Below are 22,454 nucleotides of genomic sequence, written 5' to 3'. Positions count from 1 at the left end.
GGGATGCCTGCTTGCACCTTACCTTTTCCTTTTCGTAGCAGAGGCTATGGGATACTTTATGCAGGCTACCAGTCATGGTACTTTGGGCCTTCATCTACCTATCCGGCAGGAGCAGGAGCTTCTGGACACTGAGTTTGCTGATGATACGGCACTGACAGTCAGAGGAGATGCATATAGTCTTGTTACTGCTACGGATGCAATTGACAAGTTCTGCCTAGCCTCAAGGGGACTTGTCAATTGGAACAAATCAAAAGGCATCTGGACTGGAGCTCAGCAGGATACACCAGCATGGGGAGGACACAGAGGCTTTGTATGGATACCCAGAGGCACCTCCACGAGATATCTAGGCTTCCAGGTTGGCATTGAGGTGTCCCCGGCGCAATAGTTTGCCCCAGTTCTTGAGACTATCCGGAGAAAGCCAGCCTACTAGAGTACGGCTAGACTCTCTTTGGCCGGAAGAGTGCTGGTACAACTCAACCAGGTTCTACTAGCGACTATGTGGTACGTTGTGTCATGTTGGTGTTTTCATGCTGACTCGATCCGTCAGGTGAGGAGGTTGCTCCGGAACTTCCTGTGGACTGGTGATGATGGGTCTGAGGACACTAGGGCCAGGGTTAGGGCCAGGGTTTCATGGGATACTATCATTTTACCAACCTCGCAGGGAGGACTTGGAGTTCTTGATCCTGAGATGCAGAGCAGAGCCCTTTTAGTCAAACTTCTTGTTAGAGGTTTGACTAAAGGAGATCAGCCGTGGAAGCAGTTCCTACTGCATGGGATTCACCAGTGCACCCCCAGAGCAGCAGGCCAGTGGGCAGGTAGAGTCAGTTGGATCTTCCTGACGGACCAGCATTCTCAGCCTTCCTCACCAGTGAAGAGGCTTATTCAGATATCGGATCATTTTTGACAACACCTCATCAGAGCAGTTCCCTCCTCCAGAGAGGAAATTGCCCGACAGCCACTATATCATAACCCCCTGGTTCGGTATCAGGGATCTTCCCCTGGTACAGAACTTAGGACTCCTTTGGCCAAATGGCATGCTCAGGGGGTTGTGACAGCCGGAGATTGGTTTAGGGGAGGTGTGGAGATGTCAGAGGAGGTGATCAGAGATAGACACGGGCCACTTGGACAGATTGTTGCCACCAGATTACTGATCATGAGAGCTATTCCTCAGAGGTGGAGGGATATGCTTACAGATCGAGACTATGTTCATCCCATCTCTACTTGGTCAGGTTGTTTTAGTGAGTCTGGGCTATGCATCGGAGCTCGTTTAGGACCGGCACCGTTTACTTATTTTGAGACGGATTCCTCTCACAGATTGTATCCCACTCAGCCCCTGGATCGACACCCCTGGATCGACAGGAGCTCCTTTGGCAGAGAGTCAGGGTCATTGGCTACCTGGGTAAGGAATGGGCCACAGATCCGTCCAGGTTGACCATTGCAGAGGATCCTAGATGGAGACTTTGGATTTTTCAGGGTCGACCTCTTGCGGAGCTTGACTGGGACCCAGGTGAGTGGGCGTGGCCTGCTCCGGTGGCAGGCGCTCGTCCTCTTCGTTTTTTTCAGTACTCGATGAGGGCAAGTTACAGGCTTCAACAGAGAGACTCTCATCACCTACCATCTGCCTCACAGCATTGGCACGCACAGGGACTTACTGCAGAGCTACTGGACTCACTTTTGGGGCATCAGTAGAGCCAGGAAAGTCTCCTACTTTCTTTGGCTCACTATTAATAGGGGTATACCTGTGGGTACTTGGCTTCAGCATATGGGTAGGCCCTCCTTGTGTATGTGTTGTCAGCTTGCAGAGGAATCTAGTAAGCATTGTTTATGGAGCTGCCCCAGCTCTAGAGTGGTATGGACAGGTATCTTCAGGTTGTTCTCATATGTTACATCCGAGTCCTTTCTGATGACATGGGGTGCTGCCCTTTGGGGGAGAGGATCTGGAGCCTTTGCCCTCTATGAGTCAGAGCCAGGAGAGCACGGTTTCTTCATGCAGTGTCGCCACAGACGGGGTCCCACAGATGTTAGCATCATGGAGCCGTAGGACTTACTTTTGGTACCAGTACCAGCTCACGATTCCAGGCCTACTTCACCTGCAGGTTCAGCCTGGGAGGTGATTTCTAGCATTACCCTATGGCAGATATGGTGTTCGCAATGTTCTTTTGTCCTTGGGGGTCATTTATGCACGGAGGCTGACATTCTTGCTTCCATTTGGGCGGAGATTATCTTCACTCTCAGGAGTCAGTGGGAGCGGTGTACAAGCACCTCTTTGGCAGCTCGTGGGAGACTTTTATCCTTCATGAGGACATGGGACTGCTCATTATTTTTTCATTTAACCCCTTTTGGGATGTCGTGGCATTTTAGACCACCACCATGGCTTTTTTGCCACATTGTTGAGGCTAGGGATAGAGTACTTTCTCTCCCACCTGTTGTATGATTCGTTTTGAATGGAATATATCACTTTCTTGTTAAATTGCTAGTGATAGGAACTAGGTGAAACTGTGATATTGTGTTTCTTAGGTCATGTTTTGCCTGCTAGAACTAGAAGTTTATTTGCATATGAAGACACGAACTAGTTGTTTATTGTAGAACTAGTTGTAGATATGCTAGTTGAGGTGTGAAGGAAAGCATGCAAACATGAAAAAAAAGGTCACATTTTTCAAAAAAAGTAGCAGTTACTATTTTTGCCATAACTTTTAATCCATAACTTTAGGAACCCTTTTTTTTTTGTTGGAAAGATAAGATTGTGCTCTACAACTCTCTAGAAGAAGTCGGAATCCAAATCTATACGATAACAAGTCGAAAATCTGAATTACGTAGCGTGACTTAGCTTTTTTTTATTGGAAGGTTGCTCCTATTTAGCAGCTAAGATTTTGGTGGTCACAATACTAAGTATTGGATCCGTGGGAGAAGCGCTCCTTAACATCAGGGCATCCGTGGGATAAGCACTCCTTAACATCAGCGCTGATCTTCTTGTTAGTTGTTATGTATGATTGTCTTTGTGGAAAAGCAACTTGAAGGGTTACAAATTGTCAGATGAATTGTGATGTTATGCAGTCTTTTGGAGCCACCAATTCTAATCTTTGTTTCTCCATCTCTTGAACTTCTTAGAGGTCGTTTTCAAGCATGGTGATGAATATACAGGTTGTGGGTTCAAGGGTTGTTATAGCGGTCACTCACATTCCCTTGTTTTGGAGCCCCTGGCAAGGAGATATCCTTGTTACTATGGGGACCAAAAAAGAACTTTAGACGAGAGCGAAGCTGCAAGTCAGGAATGGCACAAGATTTTCCTAGATTCATGGGACTACCCCATGAAGATGCTACCAGGTTTGTAGAAGAGATGGAGTTCAAAGCTTTAATGAAAGGCAGGAATACACTAGAAGTGTTGTTTTGCAGACCTTGACTTACTGTTTGGAAGGTGAGGCAAGGACATGGATGCAAAACCATGCGTCAACGTTCCGAGAGGCTCAAGGCCCCCCACAGGAGCCTACATATAGGAAACTAAGAGCTGTACTTTTAGACCAACACAGACCCCAATGAAAGGAGCTATGCAATTATCAACAGGAACTGAACAAGGATTTTGACCGATACTTTGATTCATTTTCTGAATTGTGGACCCATTGGAGAACAGCTTTACATCCAGAGATCTCACCCAAAATGATTAAAAAGCAGACATTTGTTGCAGGCCTTAAGCCATATCTTAGATTGAAAGTGGCACTGAAGAACCCTCTTCGCTTTGATGAAGGAATACGGTTTGCACGAGAGAAGAAGTGGAAAATGAAGAGATTGGGGCAATTGGGGTTCCATGAGAGTTCAAATCGACCACCAAATCAATATCGAAGCTGCTCCAATTGCCATGGAAGAGCCAGCACTTTCTCCCTCCAGAGGGACACATTACTCTTTGAAAGAGCACCTCCATGAGATGATTGAAGTAATGAAAACCATGACCTTGAATAAGTTGGGTGGTATAGGTCGAGGTAGGAAAAGAGTCCTACAAAATAGAATGGACAGCCACCATGGCAAGGAGGAGGAGGTCGAGGTACGTACACCATGAATGTGTAGTGTTTTATTTGTGGTGAGTGGGGCCACTACAGCACCTATTAAGACAAGCCTCCTTGTATGGAAGGTGAGGTGTTTTCTCTGCCACAACACTTGAATAATATGGCTAATGATTTTGGGGTGGAGATTAAAGATCCTTCTCATCCTAGCGCTATATCCGTGTAGGCCATCTTCTGGTGGTTCTAGTGATGTCCCATAGGCCATTGCCTTGTAGGCATAAATGTAGGCACTTGTAGTGTTAGTGCCTTTTAGGCCACATAGGACGCTTAGTCCTATGTGACACCTAGGACACTTAGTCCTAGGTCTAGGTACAAGTACCTTGTACTTGTATTTTTCATTATCCTAGTTTGACGTGACAGACTCTATCAACTCTTTGCTACCTGCACTCTCTCTTTGCCTATCGATCCTACAATGGTATCAGAGCTGGTTGACTCGTCTCTTGCTCCTCGTACTCGCACTAGCTCCCTTCAGCCTATCTGCTCCTCCATCCGTACAGTCCGTAAGACTGTACAGACGATCGTACTTAGCTTGCATACAGGACGTACCTCCATACAGAAAGTTCACGTACCAGCTCTCTATTACGCTCCGTATTGCGGTACCTCCGTACATAAAGTTCACGTACCAGCTCTGTATTACGCTCTGTACTACGCCGCACATCTCTTCGTATAGGCGTACGGAAGGTCTAATACCTGTTCCATACTGCATCTAGTACCTGTTCCTGCTGTCCTTACCTTCCTTTTACTGTTTGAAGTCTTATCAAACTATTTCAACAGTTTGGAAAGCCTATTTTTTGAGGTTTATACTTTGAGACAGTTGCATTTTTGCAGTCACATTGTGGACAGCAAGTCCTAATTTTGCAGTTGCAAGCCTTGAGGCTATTTTTTGGGATTTGGTCTGCAATTTCTCTTTTGATTGCAATACATTGGGACAGATTGGAGAACATTGAGTCACATTTGCAGGATATTGAGTCAGATTTTTCAGACATTGAGTCTTTTTTTAGGACATTGAGTCAGATTTGCATACATTGGGTCACATTTGCGAAAAATTTCAGCAAAATTTGGGGCTTTTCTGCATTTGCCCTGTTTTTGGCCTCTTTGCCCTCAATAAATTTGGGGCTTTTGCCAGATCTGCTATTTTTTGCAGTGAACATTGCCTGTCACAGTCACATTTGGGTTAGATCTGCATTTGCCCTTTGATTTGGGTCAGAAATTTGCAGATATTTGCTGTCTTTTTGGACAGTCAGCTTTCTGCAGTGATAGCCTTGAGGCTTTTGGGTTTTCACGTCTTTTTCAGGGTATCACATTTGCTATGGCTGGGAACAATCAAGATTTATTTGGAGTTCTTCGTGAAGATGATAAGTTGGATGGCACCAACTATCCGATGTGGTCTTATCTCATGAAACATATTCTTGTTGCAAAGCATTTGTGGAATATTGTTTCTGGGGCTGATCTGAGGCCAGCCAATGCTATAGTGGTTGCCTCTACTGCTGGTCCCTCTGCAGGGAATACTACTCCTGATGCCTCTTCCTCTAGCACTCCTGCTGTTGCTCTTCCAACTCAAGAACAGTCAAGATGGGATGCAACAGATGCAAATGCACATTCATGCATTGCCTTATCATGCAAGAGAATCATTATTCCACACATTCGGTCTTGCAGAACAGCAAAGGATGCTTGGGATAAACTGGCTTCTCTCTATCAAATTCGCAATGAAGTTCGTGTTGCATATCTTTTTTTTTTTTTCCAAGAAAGAGACTTCTATTAAGTAAGAGAAAAAACCCGCGAGAGCAAGCTCAAAGCGGAATACATCATGAAATCATGAGGATAAATAAAACCCCTCAGAGTGAGGTGGAAAACAACCAAGGCTGAGGTTGAAAGTGCCACCTCAACCCTATAGTAGTCTCAAAGAAGAAAGGAGAATCCTTCCATTCCCTAAAGAAAGAAGCCCTCCTAGCTGAGGCTGCACGGGAGTCTCCCATCATACTCGTCCATACGGCCATCAAAGTATGTACGGTGTCTCTCCAGATACTAGCCAATGTGTGCGAGGGATGAATCTGAGTACCCTTTAAAGCCTCTCTGCATCTGGCTCTCCAAATATGCCAGGATGCTATGCTCGCTAGAATCTCCCAAGAAGTATCCACAGAGGCATGTACAGCTGTTAAAGGAAGGTGTGGTACCACATCCAACGAACAGGACTCAATCTGATGACGTCGAACCGAAATGGCCCGAGAGGAGTCAAATCTCTCATAGAATACCTGAGGCCCTGTAAGAGAAAGCCAAGCCATTGAGCCCTATGTCATAAAGAATGGGGAGTGGGCAAAGTGACTGAAAATCCTGGCTACCCCCATCCAAACCATTCTTGCTTGTCTGCAATCTCATAAGCAATGCTGAATAGTCTCCGAAGCAGAGAGGGAATGAGGGCAAGTAGGGTCGGCGGCTCCGAACCTAAATCTCCAAAGGTTCACTGCAATCCCACCATGGATAGAGAGCCAAAAGAAGATAGTGATCTTTCTATTCCTGTGGGATTTCCAGAGTCTCCTCCAGAAGCACCTCTGCAGATCCGCATTGATATCAAATGTCTCCCAATGAGGAACTCTGGAAGCTCTCCAACCTCTACTACTGAGCTGAAATCTCCTAGCATTACTGACCGTGTAACAAAAGAAGGGGATGCTCTTCTCTCGATGCCCTGCGTCAATCCACTCCCACTCTCCGGGGTCCCACTACAAATACCTGATGGGAACTCCCCCATAGAGCTAGAACCTCCAAGACCTGGTGGAGAGTAGCCGGGGGTCTGGGTCTAGGAACCACTCTGAATCTTTTTTTCTTTTTTTTTGGCAAAAAGAGACTTCTATTAAGTATTAAAGAAAAACTGTTAGAGCAAGCTCCATACGGGATACATCATGCAATGCACGAAAAGCTCAAGAGCCAAAAAGAAAGGATTGAGGCTGATAGTGCCATCTCAATCCGGTAGAAACCTCTGAGAAAAAGGGAGAACCTCTCCAAACTCGAAGAAATATAGTCCTTCTAGAAGAGGCTGCCCGTGAAGGGCCCTGCATGCTAGCCCATATGGCTATCAAAGTGTGAACCGTGTCAGACCAAATACACATGAACACGTGTAATGGGTGTATCTCGGTGCCATCCAAGGCCTCAGTACATCTAGCTCTCCAAATGTGCCAAGAGGAAATGCTAGCCAAAATCTCCCAAGAGGTGTCCACTGAAACATGAGAAGCTCTGAAGGGAGTAAGTGGTACATCCTGTAGAGAGCAGGGCTCTATCACCTGCCGGCGGACCGAGAGTGCCCAAGAAGAAGGCTCACCCTCATAAAACACCTGGGGCCCGGTAAGACATAACCATGCGACTGAGCCCCAAGTCATGAAGAAAGGGGAAGTGTGAAAGATGCTGAGTATCCGAGCAACCCCTTTCCAAACAGTCCTCGCCTGACTGCAGTCCCAAAGGCAATGTCGCACTGACTCCTCTACAGAATGGCATCGAGGACAAGTGGAATCAGCCCCAAATCGTGATCTCCACAGGTTCACTGCAATCCCTCCATGAATAGAAAGAAAAGAAAAGAGTGATCTTTCTATTTCTGAGGGATTTTCAGAGCCTCCTCTAGAAATTTCTACGCAAGTCTGCGGTGATGAAGAAGCTTTCCCAATGGGGGGCTCTGGAGGGAATCCAACCCCTACTGTTCAGCTGAAACCTCCTGGCATTACCAACCGTGAAACGAAAGAAGGAAATCCCCCTCTCTGGGTGCCCATGATCTATCCATTCCCACTCTCCTGGGTCCCACTACAAGCACCTGATAGGTGCACCTCCATATAACCACAACCTCCAGGATCCCAAGGCCAAGAGCAGAGGGTCGAGGTCTAAGTACCACTGCAGGCCCGCTCCAAGGTGCACAAAACCAGCAATCCTGACAGGCTAAAAGGCAACCTCAAGAAGAATGACATCCTTGGATGTAGAAAGTAAACCTCCATCCCCAACATCAAAGACCAGTGCGTCTTCCCCGAGACCTCGGAGAGCGATCACCTCGTGTTGCATATTTGAGAAGGCAAGTACAGGAACTCCGTATGCATGAAGGTGACTCTATGGATGCATACCTAACAAAGGTCAAGGACCTCATGGAACAGCTTGCCAACATTGATGAGGTGGTGCCAAATTCACAGCTTGTCAGTACCACATTGAATGGACTGCCAGATACATATCAAGGGTTTGCTACAACCCTTCGATTAGTGGCCATGGGTAATCCAAACCACTATTATTTTGATCAACTAGTTACTTTGCTTTTGCAGGAAGAGCAAAGTAGAGCTAATAGACAAGCCATTATTCCTGATCATGCATTTGCTTCACAGCAGACAGGAAGAGGAAAGGCTTCCAAGCCTATGGGCAAGCCAAAATATGCGCATAGAAGTTGCAATTCCTCCCATGCATCTAAAAATACAGCAGATAAGTCAAAGAAGAAAAGATGCAACTATTGTCGCAAGCCTAGACATGACATTTCAGAATGCAGGAAGCGCATTGCTTCGGAGAAAAAGAAAGCAGGATTGACAGTTAATGCCTCACATGCTATTGAATCCCATGAGCCAGAAGATGCTTCACATGCACATGCTCTTTAGGATGACTGGGCATGGGCTGTCCATTGCTCATTTGATCCCTCCAAGCTGATGCATTCTTTACTGCTAATGACACTCAGTCCTGGTACTTTGATAGTGGTGCTTCCAAGCATGTCACATCTTGCAGACAGTTGTTTCATTCTTTAGCTGATGCACCTCGAGGGGGGACTGTTGCATGTGCTAATAATGCTTCATATGCTGTAAAAGGAGTTGGAGATGTGCAGCTCACGTCCATTTCAAGCCATCCTGTCACTCTGACAAATGTTCTTTTTGTGCCTGGCATTGAAGTCAACTTGATTTCAATTTCAGCAATTGCTACTTCAGGTTTCAGAGTGATTTTTGATGGCTACAGATGTTTAGTTTATGATCTTCGTGATGACAATGCCATAGTTCTCACTAGCACTTTGCAAAAAGGGCTTTATCACCTTGATCATCATTCAGCTGCACTTTCTATTGAAGCATTGGCTATTTCAGATTCACAGCTTGCTGAAAGTCATCTTTGGCATGAGAGAATGGGCCATCTCAATTATAGAGCTCTTGCAAAGCTACATTCACAACAGATGGCAAATGATGTACCTCAGACTCACACAGTTTCCAAACATGTGTGTGAGGGTTGTCTTTTGGGTAAGATGCATCGATTTCCTTTTCAAAAGAATTGTCCAAAACTCTCACAAAGGAAATTGCAGCTAGTACACAGTGATGTCTGTGGCCCAATGAGGACAAATGCCATTGGGGAGTATAAGTATTTCACGACTCTCATTGATGATTTCACAAGATATTGCTGGGTATATCCTTTAAAGGCCAAATCTGAAGTTTTCTTATGCTTTCAGAGATGGCTGAATATGGTTGAGAATGAATCAGGATGCAAGCTTGTCACCCTCAACACAGATAGGGGGGGAGAGTATATGTCAAAGGAGTTTGATGCATTTCTGTCTTCACAGGGCATTATTCACTCATGCACTACTCCTTACACTCCTCAGCAGAATCCTGTTTCTGAAAGGAAAAATAGGTCCACAATGGAGATAGCCAGATGCATGCTTAAGGCCAAGTCTTTGCCCAATAAATTTTGGCTTGATGCAGTAATGTGTGCCAACTATGTGCTAAATAGATCACCTACACGGGCATTGAAGACTATTACACCTTATGAAGCATGGAGAGGTAGGAAGCCTTCACTTTCACACATGAGAGTTTTTGGGTCTCTTGCATATGTTCATGTACCATCTCAGCTGAGACATAAGCTTGATGACAAGGCAATCAAATGCATATTTATTGGTTATAGCTAGGAGAGCAGAGGGTATAGGTTATATCAACCAAACACTGGGAAGATTATTGTCAGTAGAGATGTAATCTTTGCTAAACATTCAGCTTCTCCTCTTGTGGACTGCAAAGCAAAGCCAGATGCTAACATGTTTGATGCCTTTGAATCTTGGTTACCTCTGCCATCATCAGAAGAGGGTTTTGACCAGCAACATGAGCCTCCTACATGCCCTCCACTAAGCAATAATCAGCCACAACCTCATGCTGATTTGCAGGTTTCTCTTCCGGCACAAAATGATCCCACTCCTCATGATGCAGTCATTGAAGAAAGAGCTGTCAATAGACAGCAAAGGCAAGTTCCCAGATGGCTTCTTGATACATTGAGGGACAGCAAACAAGATCAGCCTTTTGCTGCCCGGACAAGATCAGTGAATAGACAGCATGGTCACTTTCTTGAGTTTGCACTCCTTGCTACAGCTTGCAATGAAGAGCCTCTGTGCCATAAAGATGCTTTTGACAGCAAAGAGTGGATGGATGCAATGAGAGTTGAGTTACAAAATCTATTGCCAAAAATGACACATGGGAATTAGTAGATCTCCCTCCCGGCAAGCATGCCATTGGAACGCGGTGGGTCTACAAATTAAAAAGGAAATCTGATGGCAGCATAGATCGATACAAAGCCCGTCTTGTTGCAAAAGGGTATGCCCAACAACAAGGCATTGACTTTGAGGAAACATTTGCTCCCACATCTAGGATCACTACCATTAGATGTGTCATTGCCATTGCAGCCCATCATCATTCGCAAGTGCACCAACCTGACATCAAGAATGCTTTTCTTCATGGGGGACCTGCGGGAAGAAGTCTATGTCACACAACCTCCTGGCTTTGAGGTTGTTAATTCTGAAAATAAGGTATGCCAGCTTAGAAAAGCCCTTTATGGTTTGAAGCAGGCACCCAGGGCATGGTATGCCAAAATTCATGCACACTTACTATTCCTTGGTTTTCAGAATAGTCCCACAGCATTTCATATTCAGTCTCAGTCACTTTTGTTTTCCTGGTCGAACCATAGAGTGCAGATGCCTATCCATGCTCGGATTGACAGATTCTATGTGGGTGACTGGGCCCTTGATAGAGGGGGGACAATTTGCATTGCACCTGGTGTTTCCACTTCAGACCATTTTCCGGTAGTTTTGTCCATCTCAGAGCCTCATCTGAGAGGACGGTCTCACAGTATCAGGATCCCCGATGCCTTATACACGGATGAGACTCTCACAGAGGCAGTGTTGGAGATCAGGATCTCACATGCAGGGGGGGGTGGCCGGTCCTTCACATGTGGCCACAGCACTTACCAGTATCAACGACTTTTATCACTCCGTTGCTAGTGCTCGACGAGGTGAGGTACTCGGGCGGGAGATTGGTATCCGCCGGCAGTTGGCAACCTTACAGAGGGAGGAGCAGAGACGACCATAAGATGCTTGGATACAGGAGTGCCTTGCTGCGGCAAGGGCTCACTTGCAGACCTTGCTTGATTAGAGAGCAGAGTATGCCTTCCATGCGCGGGAGTCCTTTTGGATACAGATGGGAGGGAGAGTCAATAAACACTTTTTCTCTACACTTGGTCCCAGACATAGTAGAGAGAGTATCAGGAAGCTTATTGACTCTGACGACGTTTTGCAGTCCCATCCGGAGACCGTCATATGCACTTAGCGACAGCTTTCTATGCCTCCCTACTTTCTGCAGATCCTAACACACGGCCAGAGATGTGGCTAGAGATGAAGTTTGGCAGAGTTTACGTGTGTTAGTCACCCCAGAGATGTTATGCTCACTTGATGCACGCTTTACCAACACAGAATTCAAGACTGCTCTCTCCGCCCTTCATAAGGGCAAATGCCCTGGTTCTGATGGTCTTACTCCTTTTTTTATAGCCTTTTGGGATATGATAGGTGATCATATTACTTCAGCCCTGCAGGGCATTTGGGACTCGGGTGAGATGCCTGACTCACTAACCGAGGGACTCATTCACCTTATCCCGAAAGGTGGCAATAGGAATTTTGTATCCCATTGGAGACCCATCACTCTTTTGGGCACTCTTTACAAAATCCTTGCCAAGGCGATCAGCATCAGATTACAGCCCCTTCTTCCAGACCTCATCCATGATACTCAGACAGGCTTTGTGCATGGCAGGAGCATTTTTGATAATATCTTTTCCTTTTGGGAAGCCACAGAGTGGGCTATGCAGAGCGGGCAGAGGCTGGCAGTTCTACTCCTGGACTTTGAGAAAGCCTATGACAGAGTAGATTGGGGTTTTCTTGAGGGCACGCTTCTACGGTTTGGATTTTCAGATGCTTGGATTAGAGGGGTGGCCTCCCTTTACAGATCAGCCCACAGCCAGGTTTTCATTGAAGGGGTAAGGGGTGACAAGTTTCAGATTTCCATATCAGTTCGTCAGGGATGCCCTTTAGCCCCCTTCCTCTTTCTTTTTGTGGCAGAAGCTATGAGTATCTTCCTTAGATCTCAGGCTGAGCTTTTTGGGTTGAGATTGCCCTTGAGACAGGAGCAAGAGCTTCTTGCTGTGAGTTGGCTGATGACACTGCTTTTTTTATTGAGGCCTCTTCGCAGTCACTTGCTTCTTTTCTAGAGCTCTGCCAAACTCGACCTTGCATCTAGAGTTGTGGTAGTGAACCAGGTTCTCTTGGTCACCACCTGGTTTGTGTGTTCTTGCTGGTGCCGGTCTAGGGATTGCATCACTTGGCTTATTATACCAGTCAGGAATTTTTTATGGAGTGGACTTGATGGCACAGCAGATGTTGCAGTGAGGGTGGCCTGGGAGACCATTATTCTCCCTACAGGTGAAGGAGGCCTTAATATCATTGACCCGAACTTGCGGTGCAAGCCATTGCTTTTTAAGGTGGTGGTAAGGGGACTCATGCCTAGGTAGGAACCTTGGAAGGATTTCTTTTTTCAACGCATTCAGGCTTGCACACCAACCTTCGGAGATGATTGGGTGGACAGCCCTCGCTGGATTTTTACTTCCGCCCCTCTCAGATCTCCTGCCTCTCCTCTCATGATTGCCATCCTAAAAGCTTGGGGGAGCTTCAGGAACACTCTTCGAAGGATTCCACCTTCTACCGTCGAAGAGATTGATAGGCAGCCGATCATTTGGAATGATAGTATACTTGACGAGCATGCCAGACCACTGGGCACTTCCCATTACATGTAGTGGTCTAAATGGGAGAGAGGCCCTGCCTACACAGTAGGCACTTGGAAGGCTTTTATCAGGCTACCTGAGGATCAGAGAGTGTAGTCTGTGAGTCACCTCAGAGGGGTAGCACGCAAGATTCAGCAGATAGATGCAGCCATCCCGATGGAATGGACAGTTGAGTTGCCTATTGCTTCCACCACTTGGATGGGAGCTTTTTCGAGGACAACAGTTCCTGTACAGGTGATCGCTCTTCGAGGTCTCAGGGAAGATGCACTGGTCTTTGACGTTGGGAATGGAGGTATACTCTCTACATCCAAGGATGATATTCTTCTAGAGGTTGCCTTTCAGCTTGTCAGGATTGCTGGTTTTGTGGACCATGGAGCGGGCTTGCAGTGGTACTTAGACCCCGACTCTCTGCTCTTGGCCTTGGGATCCTGGAGGTTGTGGTTATATGGAGGTGCACCTATCAAGTGCTTGCAGTGGGACCCAGGAGAGTGGGAGTGGATAGACCATGGGCACCGAGAGAGGGATTCATACTCAGCATCTTTCATACTTCCCCTTTCTTCATGACTTGGGGCTCGGTCGCATGGTTATCCCTGACTGGGCCCCAGGTGTTTTATGAGAGTGAGCCTTCTTCTTGGGCACTCTCGGTCCACCGGCAGGTGATAGAGCCCTGCTCTTTTCAGGATGTACTACTTACGGAGGATGTAGAGTGGAACACCTTACCTGACCTAGTAGCAGAAACAAACCCCTCAACAAGGGAAGACCTCCTACTCGAGGAGCGAGGAATGGAACCAAGTGGATGAGAAAGAACCCTGCCACCTGAAGAAGAAGCCCTGTCAATAGGAAACCCAATCATTGGCTCACCAAAAGTAGAGGGCACAAACTCCTCCTCTGGGAAATCGGAAGCATCTGCCAAGGCAAAAAATGAGTTCCTGTGAAGCAAGCCAGACACCGGAGTGCGAAGGATCCCTTTTGAGGGAAGAGGATCAATAGTGTAAACCATCCCCTTCCCCCTATCCAAGGAAGGAAGTGAGGACTGCTCTCGATCCTGTGTCTGCCCAGCCGCGGAGACCTCTACTGTCTCAAGGAGAGTGTTTGGCACCGCTGGTTCTAGGGAAGAAGCTGCAACTGGGGAGGAGGTCGAAGCTTCATCGTCTCAGACTGTGCGAGGTGAGACTAGAGAGACAGGCCCAAGTGAAGCAGAACCCACTAGTGTACCCTCGTGAACTGAAGGAGGGATCTGCACACGAACCAGAACCCACTGGAATGCATCGGGTGCCCTTGAGGTAGAAGGTCGTGAGGCAACTGAGGTAGAAGGTGGTGGTATCAAAGGAGCGCTCAGTGGACGAGCACTCTGGCGAGTAGGAGCTAAACCACCATCCTGAGGAGAACCGCCATGTGGAGGTCGAGGAGCAAGTGTTGGACCTGTACCACCACCATCCTGAGGAGGACCGCCATGCAGAGGTCGAGGAGCAGGTGTTGGACCTGTATCACCCCCTGTCAAGGCCGAGGAGCAGGTGCTGGACCTGTACCACCCCCTTGTCAAGGCCGTGGGGTGGTAGCTATACCAGAGGGCTTCTTGGGCCTTTTCTTCTTCCTGGGGAAATCCCTGGCAAAGTGCCCAATGGTTCTGCATATCATGCACTGGTCCTACCTGCCTGTAATCTCTTCTCTCTGGCAAAAAAAGGAACCATCCAGGCACTGGATCATAACATGGTCCATCGTGAGGTTAGGATCCTTACAAAGGACCCTAACTCTAGGTACCCCATCAGCCTTGGTTTCCTCTGCTGCAGTCAATGGCAACCCAGGGAGGGGTGGGATCTCAACAACCGTGCCAAAATGCTCCCCAATAACAAAAAGAAGTTGATGGTAAGCTTGGGGAAGCCCGGGAAATCTGATGAAGAGCAAAAAGATTTCCTTATCTACCTCCACTGGGTCGAAACCAATATCAAAGGCGTCAAAGAAGATCTTCCTGTGTCCCACGTGTAAAAACTCAGCTTTGAGCACAGTGCTCGCAGCCTCTGGAGTGTCAAAAACAACCTATACAAAACCTCGTTCCAGAAGACGAACATCTAACAATCGTGGAGTGACGTCTGGGGGGAGAGCCACAACCATCCAGTCTCTGGCTTGGGATCTCGAAGGGTGAGACCCAAAGATGCGTGCTAGCAACGTGGTAGAGCATTCAATCTCTACGTCCTTGAGCTGCTGCAACTCGTCTTTAGAAAAAGTAATAGTTTTCGTGGCCGGTGGAGGTAGAGTAGGATTGGTTGATGGAATATCCATCGCCAATCGAGGTAAGGAGGCCGACTCTGACATTTTTGGGGCTCCTTCCGCTCCAAAAAACGCTGCGGGAGAAGAAAGAGGGAGGAGACAGGAAGAAGGAAAAAAAGGTGGGGGTAGGGAGCGGGGTAGGAGGGCTGAGGCAGAAGTGAAGGGAGGGAGCAGAGTAGAGTGAGCGGGGGAGCAAGGAAGGGGAAGCGGGCTGAGAGGGGAGGGGGCAGCTGAGCGAGAGAGGGAAGGAGGTAGAGGAGAGGGAAGTAGAGACGGGGGGGTAGAGGTGGGGGTAGGGAGCGGGTAGAGGGGAGGGGTGTAGAGGCGGGGGGAAGCGTAGAGGCGAGGGAGGGGTAGAGGTGGGGGGAAGGGATAGAGACGGGGGAGGGTGTAGAGGCGGGGGAAGGGGTAGAGGCGGAAGAAGGGTAGGGGGAGGGAGGAGGCAGGGGGAAGGGTAGAGGCGGGGGAGAGGGGAGCAGGGGAGAGGTAGAGGCGGGGGCAAGGGTAGAGGCGGGGTGAGGGGAGCGGATTAGAGGGAGTAGGGAAGAGGGAGCAGGGGAGCAAGGTAGAGGAGGTGCGGGCTGAGAGGCGTAGAGGAGGAGCGGGTTGAGAGGGGTAGAGGGAGCAAGGTAGAGGGGTAGAGGAAGCAGGGAGCGGGGTAGAGGGAGTGGGGGAGCAGGGCAAGGAGGAGCGGGCTGAGAGGGGAGGGGGTGGGCTGAGAGGGAGAGGAGGGGAGGGGGCAGTGGGCTGAGAGGTGAAGGGGCGGGCTGAGAGGGAGAGAAGGGGGAGGAGGGGAGAGGCTGAGGGCGGGGGAGGGGGAGCAGCTAAGGCAGAGGGAGGGGGCTGAGGGAGGGGCTGAAGGAGAGGGGGCAGCAAGGGAGCGGGGAGGAGCAGCAGCTCAAGTGCTCGGTGCACGTACTCCTCTTAGCTGTGAGTGAGTGCCAGATCAAATTTTCAAATCATGGTCTCACATAGAGCTCTTTCATCATGCATTGATGAAGAATTACATATGCCCAGAATGTTTCTCAAACCATAGATTCGAGTCTCATGATTTGAAGGTCAACCTGGGTAAAACCAAGGTTATGATCTTCAATACATCTCGAGCTGTTATGCGCCAGAAGCAATTCGCATTTGATGGGTCACTGGTTGAGGTAGTTGCATCATACACTTATCTTGGGGTCATCTTTTCTGGACCTAGCTTCACTATGAGACCCTGCGATGGAGGCACGCTTGGGCAGAGGATATGCTTCACTGGCTAGACTAGAGAGGTAGTGCTTCCGCTCTCACTTTCAAGATCCATGGACCAAAGGCTTGCTTTTTGACTCCTTGGTCCACCCAGTGCGGATGTATGGCAGTCCATGTTGGGGACCAGACTTATCGGATACAAAAGGGGCGAGGGTGTAGCGGCTACAAGTTCTCATGTTATCACGGATGATCCGTGGTAAGCCATCCGTTCCTCACCAGATCATTCGGGAAGAGTTTGGGTCACCCCCATTACAACTAGATGCTGCATTTCAAGTCATCACGTACCTGTACCGAGTCAGGGAGTATGGGGATTACACCTCTCGGCATAGCAGGCTACCATGGCTAGCACTGTCCTCTTCTATGGCACTTGCAACAGGGGGAGACCAGAGGTGCTCGTATGCACGCACAGAGAGATGGTTTGGGGGCTGGGGCTCCACATGGACAGACTACTTCCATTCTAGTACAATATGGATGCTCCGTTTTCTCCCCTCCTATCACACGAGGTCAACCAAATTATCCGTGAGGATCTACTAGAGCTACACACATTCCGGACCTAGTTGGGCCCAAGTGATCTTCCAGTGAAGCTGGGCTTCTACCTCACACAGACTCCGTATCGAGAGCGGCAAAGCAAAGCGACTACCCAGGGAGAGGCGCATATGCACATTGTGAGACATGCACGAGGTTGAGACAGAGGAGCATTTCATCTTCAGGTGTCCTGTTTACTATAAGATCTGAGGGCATTTCTACTGCCTATTCAGAGATAGCTATGGGATTTTGGCTCGTTTCCTCTCCTACCCAGACCAGCGATGTTTGTCAAGTTTCATTCATGAGACACTTAGACACCGCGAGAGAATACTCTGAGCACACGGAGCCAAGATCAGACTTCTTCCTCAGCTGATCCCTCTCAGAGCTCTATCACGGAGTTCTTTCAGCCAGACCACATAGACCCCTGTGGGACGAGGCTTCGACATGACCGTGACCTGGAGCCGATGACCCGACAGCTCAAACAAAGGATTGACACGTAGATCACACTGGGGAACATCTCCTCCTTGTTTAGAGTCGAGCCCGACCAATGGGGGTCACAGTGGCCCTAGTTAGACGCAGAGCTACGACCAAGAGACGTGCCAGGACTGCACCTTTGAGGGGGCGACATCACTCTATTACCGACCTCATGCCTCCACTGCCTCATTTATCCTGACATCTTGCGGGTGCTGATGATGATGATGTTGATGATATGCTGAGAGTGATATATAGTTGACTACCGACATGATTATGTTGTACTTAGGACTTAGTACTGCCATTTTGTACTTTTTGCATTTTGCATTGGTGTGGATGCTCGTTTAGTAGCTCCACTACCACAGCTCATTGTATCAATTTTTTCACAATCTCATAGACCCATCGGTATTCCAAAGACTTTAATAAACTTTCTCTCTCTCTCTCTCTCTCTCTCTCTCTCTCTCTCTCTCTCTCTCTCTCTCCTCCTCCTCCTATTGCTATTTGACTAAGTGGAAGTGAGAACTGTAATAAAAAAAGCACACGACACATGTGATGTTTCATGTGAGTGTGTGTGTGTGTATGTGCATAAATGGAGAGTGTGAGAATTTGGGAGAGAGAGATTCCGTGCTAGGCCTCGTGCTCCCACGCTACAGCTGCTTGTTTCTCCCTCAGTTTGACACCCTCGAGGTTCCTTTTGACGTCCATTTTCTGTCCCATATGCTCTGTCACAAAATCTGAGGAAAAAAAAATCGTACTGTCAAAAATCCGTACGATTTCGTCCATACAGTCAGAAAAATCCATACAGTCTGTACAGTCGGGGAAGTCCATACAGTTTGCTTGCTAGAATTTTTTTTTCGAAAATCCGTACAGTCAGAAAATCCGTACGATTTTGTCCGTATAGTCAAAAAATTCCGTACAGTTTGTCCATACAGTATGTACAGTTTTGTCTATACAGTCGGGGAAGTCCGTACAGTTTGCATGTCAGGAATTTTTTTCCCATACTGCCAAAAATCCATACGATTTCGTCCATATAGCCAGGAAAACACCGTACAGTTTTGTACCCGCTGTGCTTTCCTCCTTGTAAAGCATTGCTGCTTCCAAGTTTTTTCCTTAAATCGAATGGCGGATTATTCCTATGAGAAAACCTTTCACAAAGACAAGTCGGTTTCCAATAAGAAACAAAAACAGGTGATGGATTCAGATGATTCCCTTCATGATTGTGCTGAGGCTCAGCTTGTTTATGAGGTTATGCATGAAGGGTTTGAAGACACCCGTAAAGGTTGGAAAGATCCACTTCCCACCAATGGCATTATGGTGGAAGTGAATGATATATTTGATCCAGTTAAGGAGTATGCAAAGCATGCCATTATGATTTTCTTCCCAGGATGGATGCCTGCTGCTGCAGATGTTGGGAATCGGTTGACTCGAACCCTGGATGGTTCTTATGTCAAAAAAGTTCATTATGCAGCGAGGGGCTTTTTTGAGATCATCATGGCTAATGAGGAGCACCGTCAGGTTTTGCTGGAGCACTCTCCTCTTTTCTATGGCCAGCAGATGGTCCATGTTCTGCCTTGGTCTCCCACCCGGGATTACGAGGCATTGATTCAGCATTGTTGCCTTGTTTGGGTAGAAGTTGTGGATTTTCCTCAATGCTTGTCTTCTCTTCTGCCTAAAATTGCAGCTTCCCTTGGTAAGGTGGTATGTCCACCATGACCCAATGGAAATTCGAATCACTTCTGCATTTTGTGGGATACAGATCACCCCACTCCAGCTTCATATTCGGTCACTGTGAATAATGTTTCCATGGGGAGTGCCTTTTACAAGCTCAAGTGGGGGCTGTTTGCAGGTGCTTGCTTTTAATGCAAGCAATTTGGGCACATGGCTTCACAATGCCCTTCCCGAGCTCCACGGATGCCAGTGCAAGCTGAAATGGTTCAGCCTTTGAATAAGAATGCAAATGCCTCTTCTGTGGTCAAAAACAAAGGGGTCAAACAGTTTTTCTCCGTTCAAGACAAAGGCAAAGCCCCGGCTGTCTCACATGGTAATGCTTCTTTTCCTGTGCCTTTGTCCTCTCCACCTCAGGGGAAGGGGGAAAAGTTTTTGACTGATGGATGGCAAACTCCTCGCAAAGTGATCTCCCCCAGGCGACCTTTGCCTTCTCGGACTTGGAGTGGTATCTCTCATGGGAAAACACCTGCTGAAAACTCTGGTGTTGGCTTGACCTGGGCTGCTGTGACTGCAAATCGGACCTTGTTTCCTAAAGAAGTTGCTGCACTTTTGTCCTCTCCTCGGGCTGATGCTTCATCCTAGGGCAGAGGCCCAGACATTGAGGTGGAAATGCAGACGTAGACAGCCCGTTAGTTGTTGTACATACCTGTCCCATAACTGTAAATATGCTTGATCATCTGAAGTGTGTTACTCTCAATGTACAGGGAATGTGTGATGGTCGCAAATGGAAACTGGTCTGGATGTATATCAGGCAATTGCAGCCTGATATAATTGCTTTGCAAGAGCATAATCAGCATATGTATGCTGGTCAAATAGGCCATTTTGCTGGTTATGATATCTTCTATGCTGGAGAGCACTCCTTTTCTCGTGTGGCTTTTTTGGTAAAGCACGACCTTCAACCTCTTGTGGCTCTCAATGATCGCCATGGTAGATGGATTATTGTTCAATGCCTTGTTCAAGGGGATATTTTTGAATTTGCATCGGTTTATGCCCCCCAGTCTTCTCGTGATAGAGCTTTGATCTGGGCTGCCATGCATACTTATCCATGGCGACAACATGCCTTCATTTGTGGTGACTTTAATAATGCCCCTCAATCGGGTGACAACACCTCAGGCCACACTCATATGTTGGCTTCTAAAACACAGGCATGGTCTGAATTTTTTGCTTCAGTTGCGCATGGTTGATCTCTGGAAGGAATTACAGCCCATGCTTTCGGGTTATACCTTTCAGCATAATGCTCAATCTTCTTATCGGGCACGCTTGGACAGATGGTATCAGATTGATCCACAGCATTGTGATGCCTTTACTTGTCGAATTTGGGTTGATCATGCTTTCACACATTCGGATCATGCTCCTCTTTGGTTGAGGCTTTCCTTACATGAATTTCCCACTGACAGATTGCCTTGCCGAAGGCTTTTGCTGATTAATAATAGTTATTTGGAGCATGCTGACTTTAAAGCCTTGGTCTTTGATGCTATTCAGCCTCTCTCTCGTTAGATACGCATTGGTTTGGATTCTGCCTGGCAGGCTTTTGTTGCTCGGATGCAAGCAGTTATTCGAGATTATGGCAAATCCTATATGCAAGCCACAAGGGAGACTGTAGCACATGCCAAATTTACATGTCAGAGTTTGACTGAGCTTGCTCATCTTCGCCCTTTGTCTTCAAAGGAAAGCATGCTCTTATGTCAGGCTCAATTCTCTCTTCAATCTAATGATCGCAGAAAGCTTGCTAAATGGGAAATTCGATCCAGACAATGGGCATTTTTGGATATAGGCTGCTCTTTCAAGCAATTTTTTAAGAGTTTACTCTACAAAAGACAGGCTGCCAATATTTGTCGGATCTGGATGCCTGATGGTTCTTGGTCAACATCTCGTTCAGAGCTTGCTAATTTATGTGTGCAGCACTTCTCCACTCACTGCACGTCAGATTCTTTTGCAGCATGTTCATCCAATTCTGTCTGATGCTCAGGCTTTGGAACTTGAACATCCCTTCATTGAAAGGGAATTGTCTGATGCACTGAGATCCTGTGGCAGATGGAAATCTCCAGGATGGGATGGTCTCATTGTTGAATTTTTTCTTGCATTCTGGGATCTTCTTTTTTTTTTTTCCATGAAAAAGACTTCTATTAAGTAAGAACAAAAACCCGCGAGAGCAAGCTCAAAGCGGAATACATCATGAAATCATGAGGATAAATTAAAAAAACCCCTCAGAGTGAGGTGGAAAGAACCCAAGGCTGAGGCTGAAAGTGCCATCTCAACCCTGTAGTAGATTCAGAGAAGAAAGGAGAATCCTTCCATTCCCTGAAGAAAGAAGCCCTCCTAGCTGAGGCTGCATGGGAGTCCCCCTGCATACCCGTCCATACGGCCATCAGAGTGTGTACGATGTCTGTCCAGATACTAGCCAATGTGTGCGAGGGATGAACCTGAGTACCCTCCATAGCCTCTGTGCATCTGGCTCTCCAGATATGCCAGGTTGCTATGCTCGCTAGAATCTCCCAAGAAGTATCCACAGAGGCATGTACAGCTGTAAAAGGACGGTGTGGTACCACATCCAACGAACAGAACTCAACCCGATGATGTCGAACTGAAATGGCTCGAGAGGAGTCAACTCCCTCATAGAAAACCTGAGGTCCTGTAAGAGAAATCCAAGCCACCGAGCCCCAAGTCATAAAAAGTGGGGAATGGGCAAAGTGACTGAAGATCCTGGCTATCCCCATCCAAATCAATCTCGCCTGTCTGCAATCCCATAAGCAATACTGAATAGACTCCGAAGCAGAAAGGCAACGAGGGCAAGTAGGGTCGGCTCCGAATCTGGACCTCCAAAGGTTCACTGCAATCCCTCCATGGATAGAAAGCCAAAAGAAGATAGTGATCTTTCTATTCCTGTGGGATTTCCAGAGCCTCCTCCAGAAGTACCTCTGCTGATCCGCAGTAATACCAAAAGTCTCCCAATGAGGAACTCTGGAGGGTCTCCAACCTCTACTACTGAGCTGAAATCTCCTGGCATTACTGACCGTGTAACGAAAGAAGGGGATGCTCTTCTCTCGATGCCCCGCGTCAATCCACTCCCACTCTCCGGGGTCCCAC

General features: G+C 47.6%; 1 protein-coding gene across 3 annotated transcripts in view; it reads right to left on the bottom strand.

Annotated features, from left to right (window-relative positions):
• The window catches only part of LOC147900077 (serine/threonine-protein kinase VIK-like), a 295,183-nt gene that overhangs the window by 113,055 nt on the left and 159,674 nt on the right, over nt 1-22,454 (bottom strand). The gene's annotated exons all lie outside the window — the stretch shown is intronic.

Source organism: Dipteris shenzhenensis, chromosome 7, assembly GCF_047967505.1.
Source record: "Dipteris shenzhenensis isolate YYH24624 ecotype China chromosome 7, Dip_SZ_1.0, whole genome shotgun sequence".
In the NCBI taxonomy this organism is placed as follows: domain Eukaryota; kingdom Viridiplantae; phylum Streptophyta; class Polypodiopsida; order Gleicheniales; family Dipteridaceae; genus Dipteris; species Dipteris shenzhenensis.
This window is presented reverse-complemented; position numbering and strand designations above follow the sequence as displayed.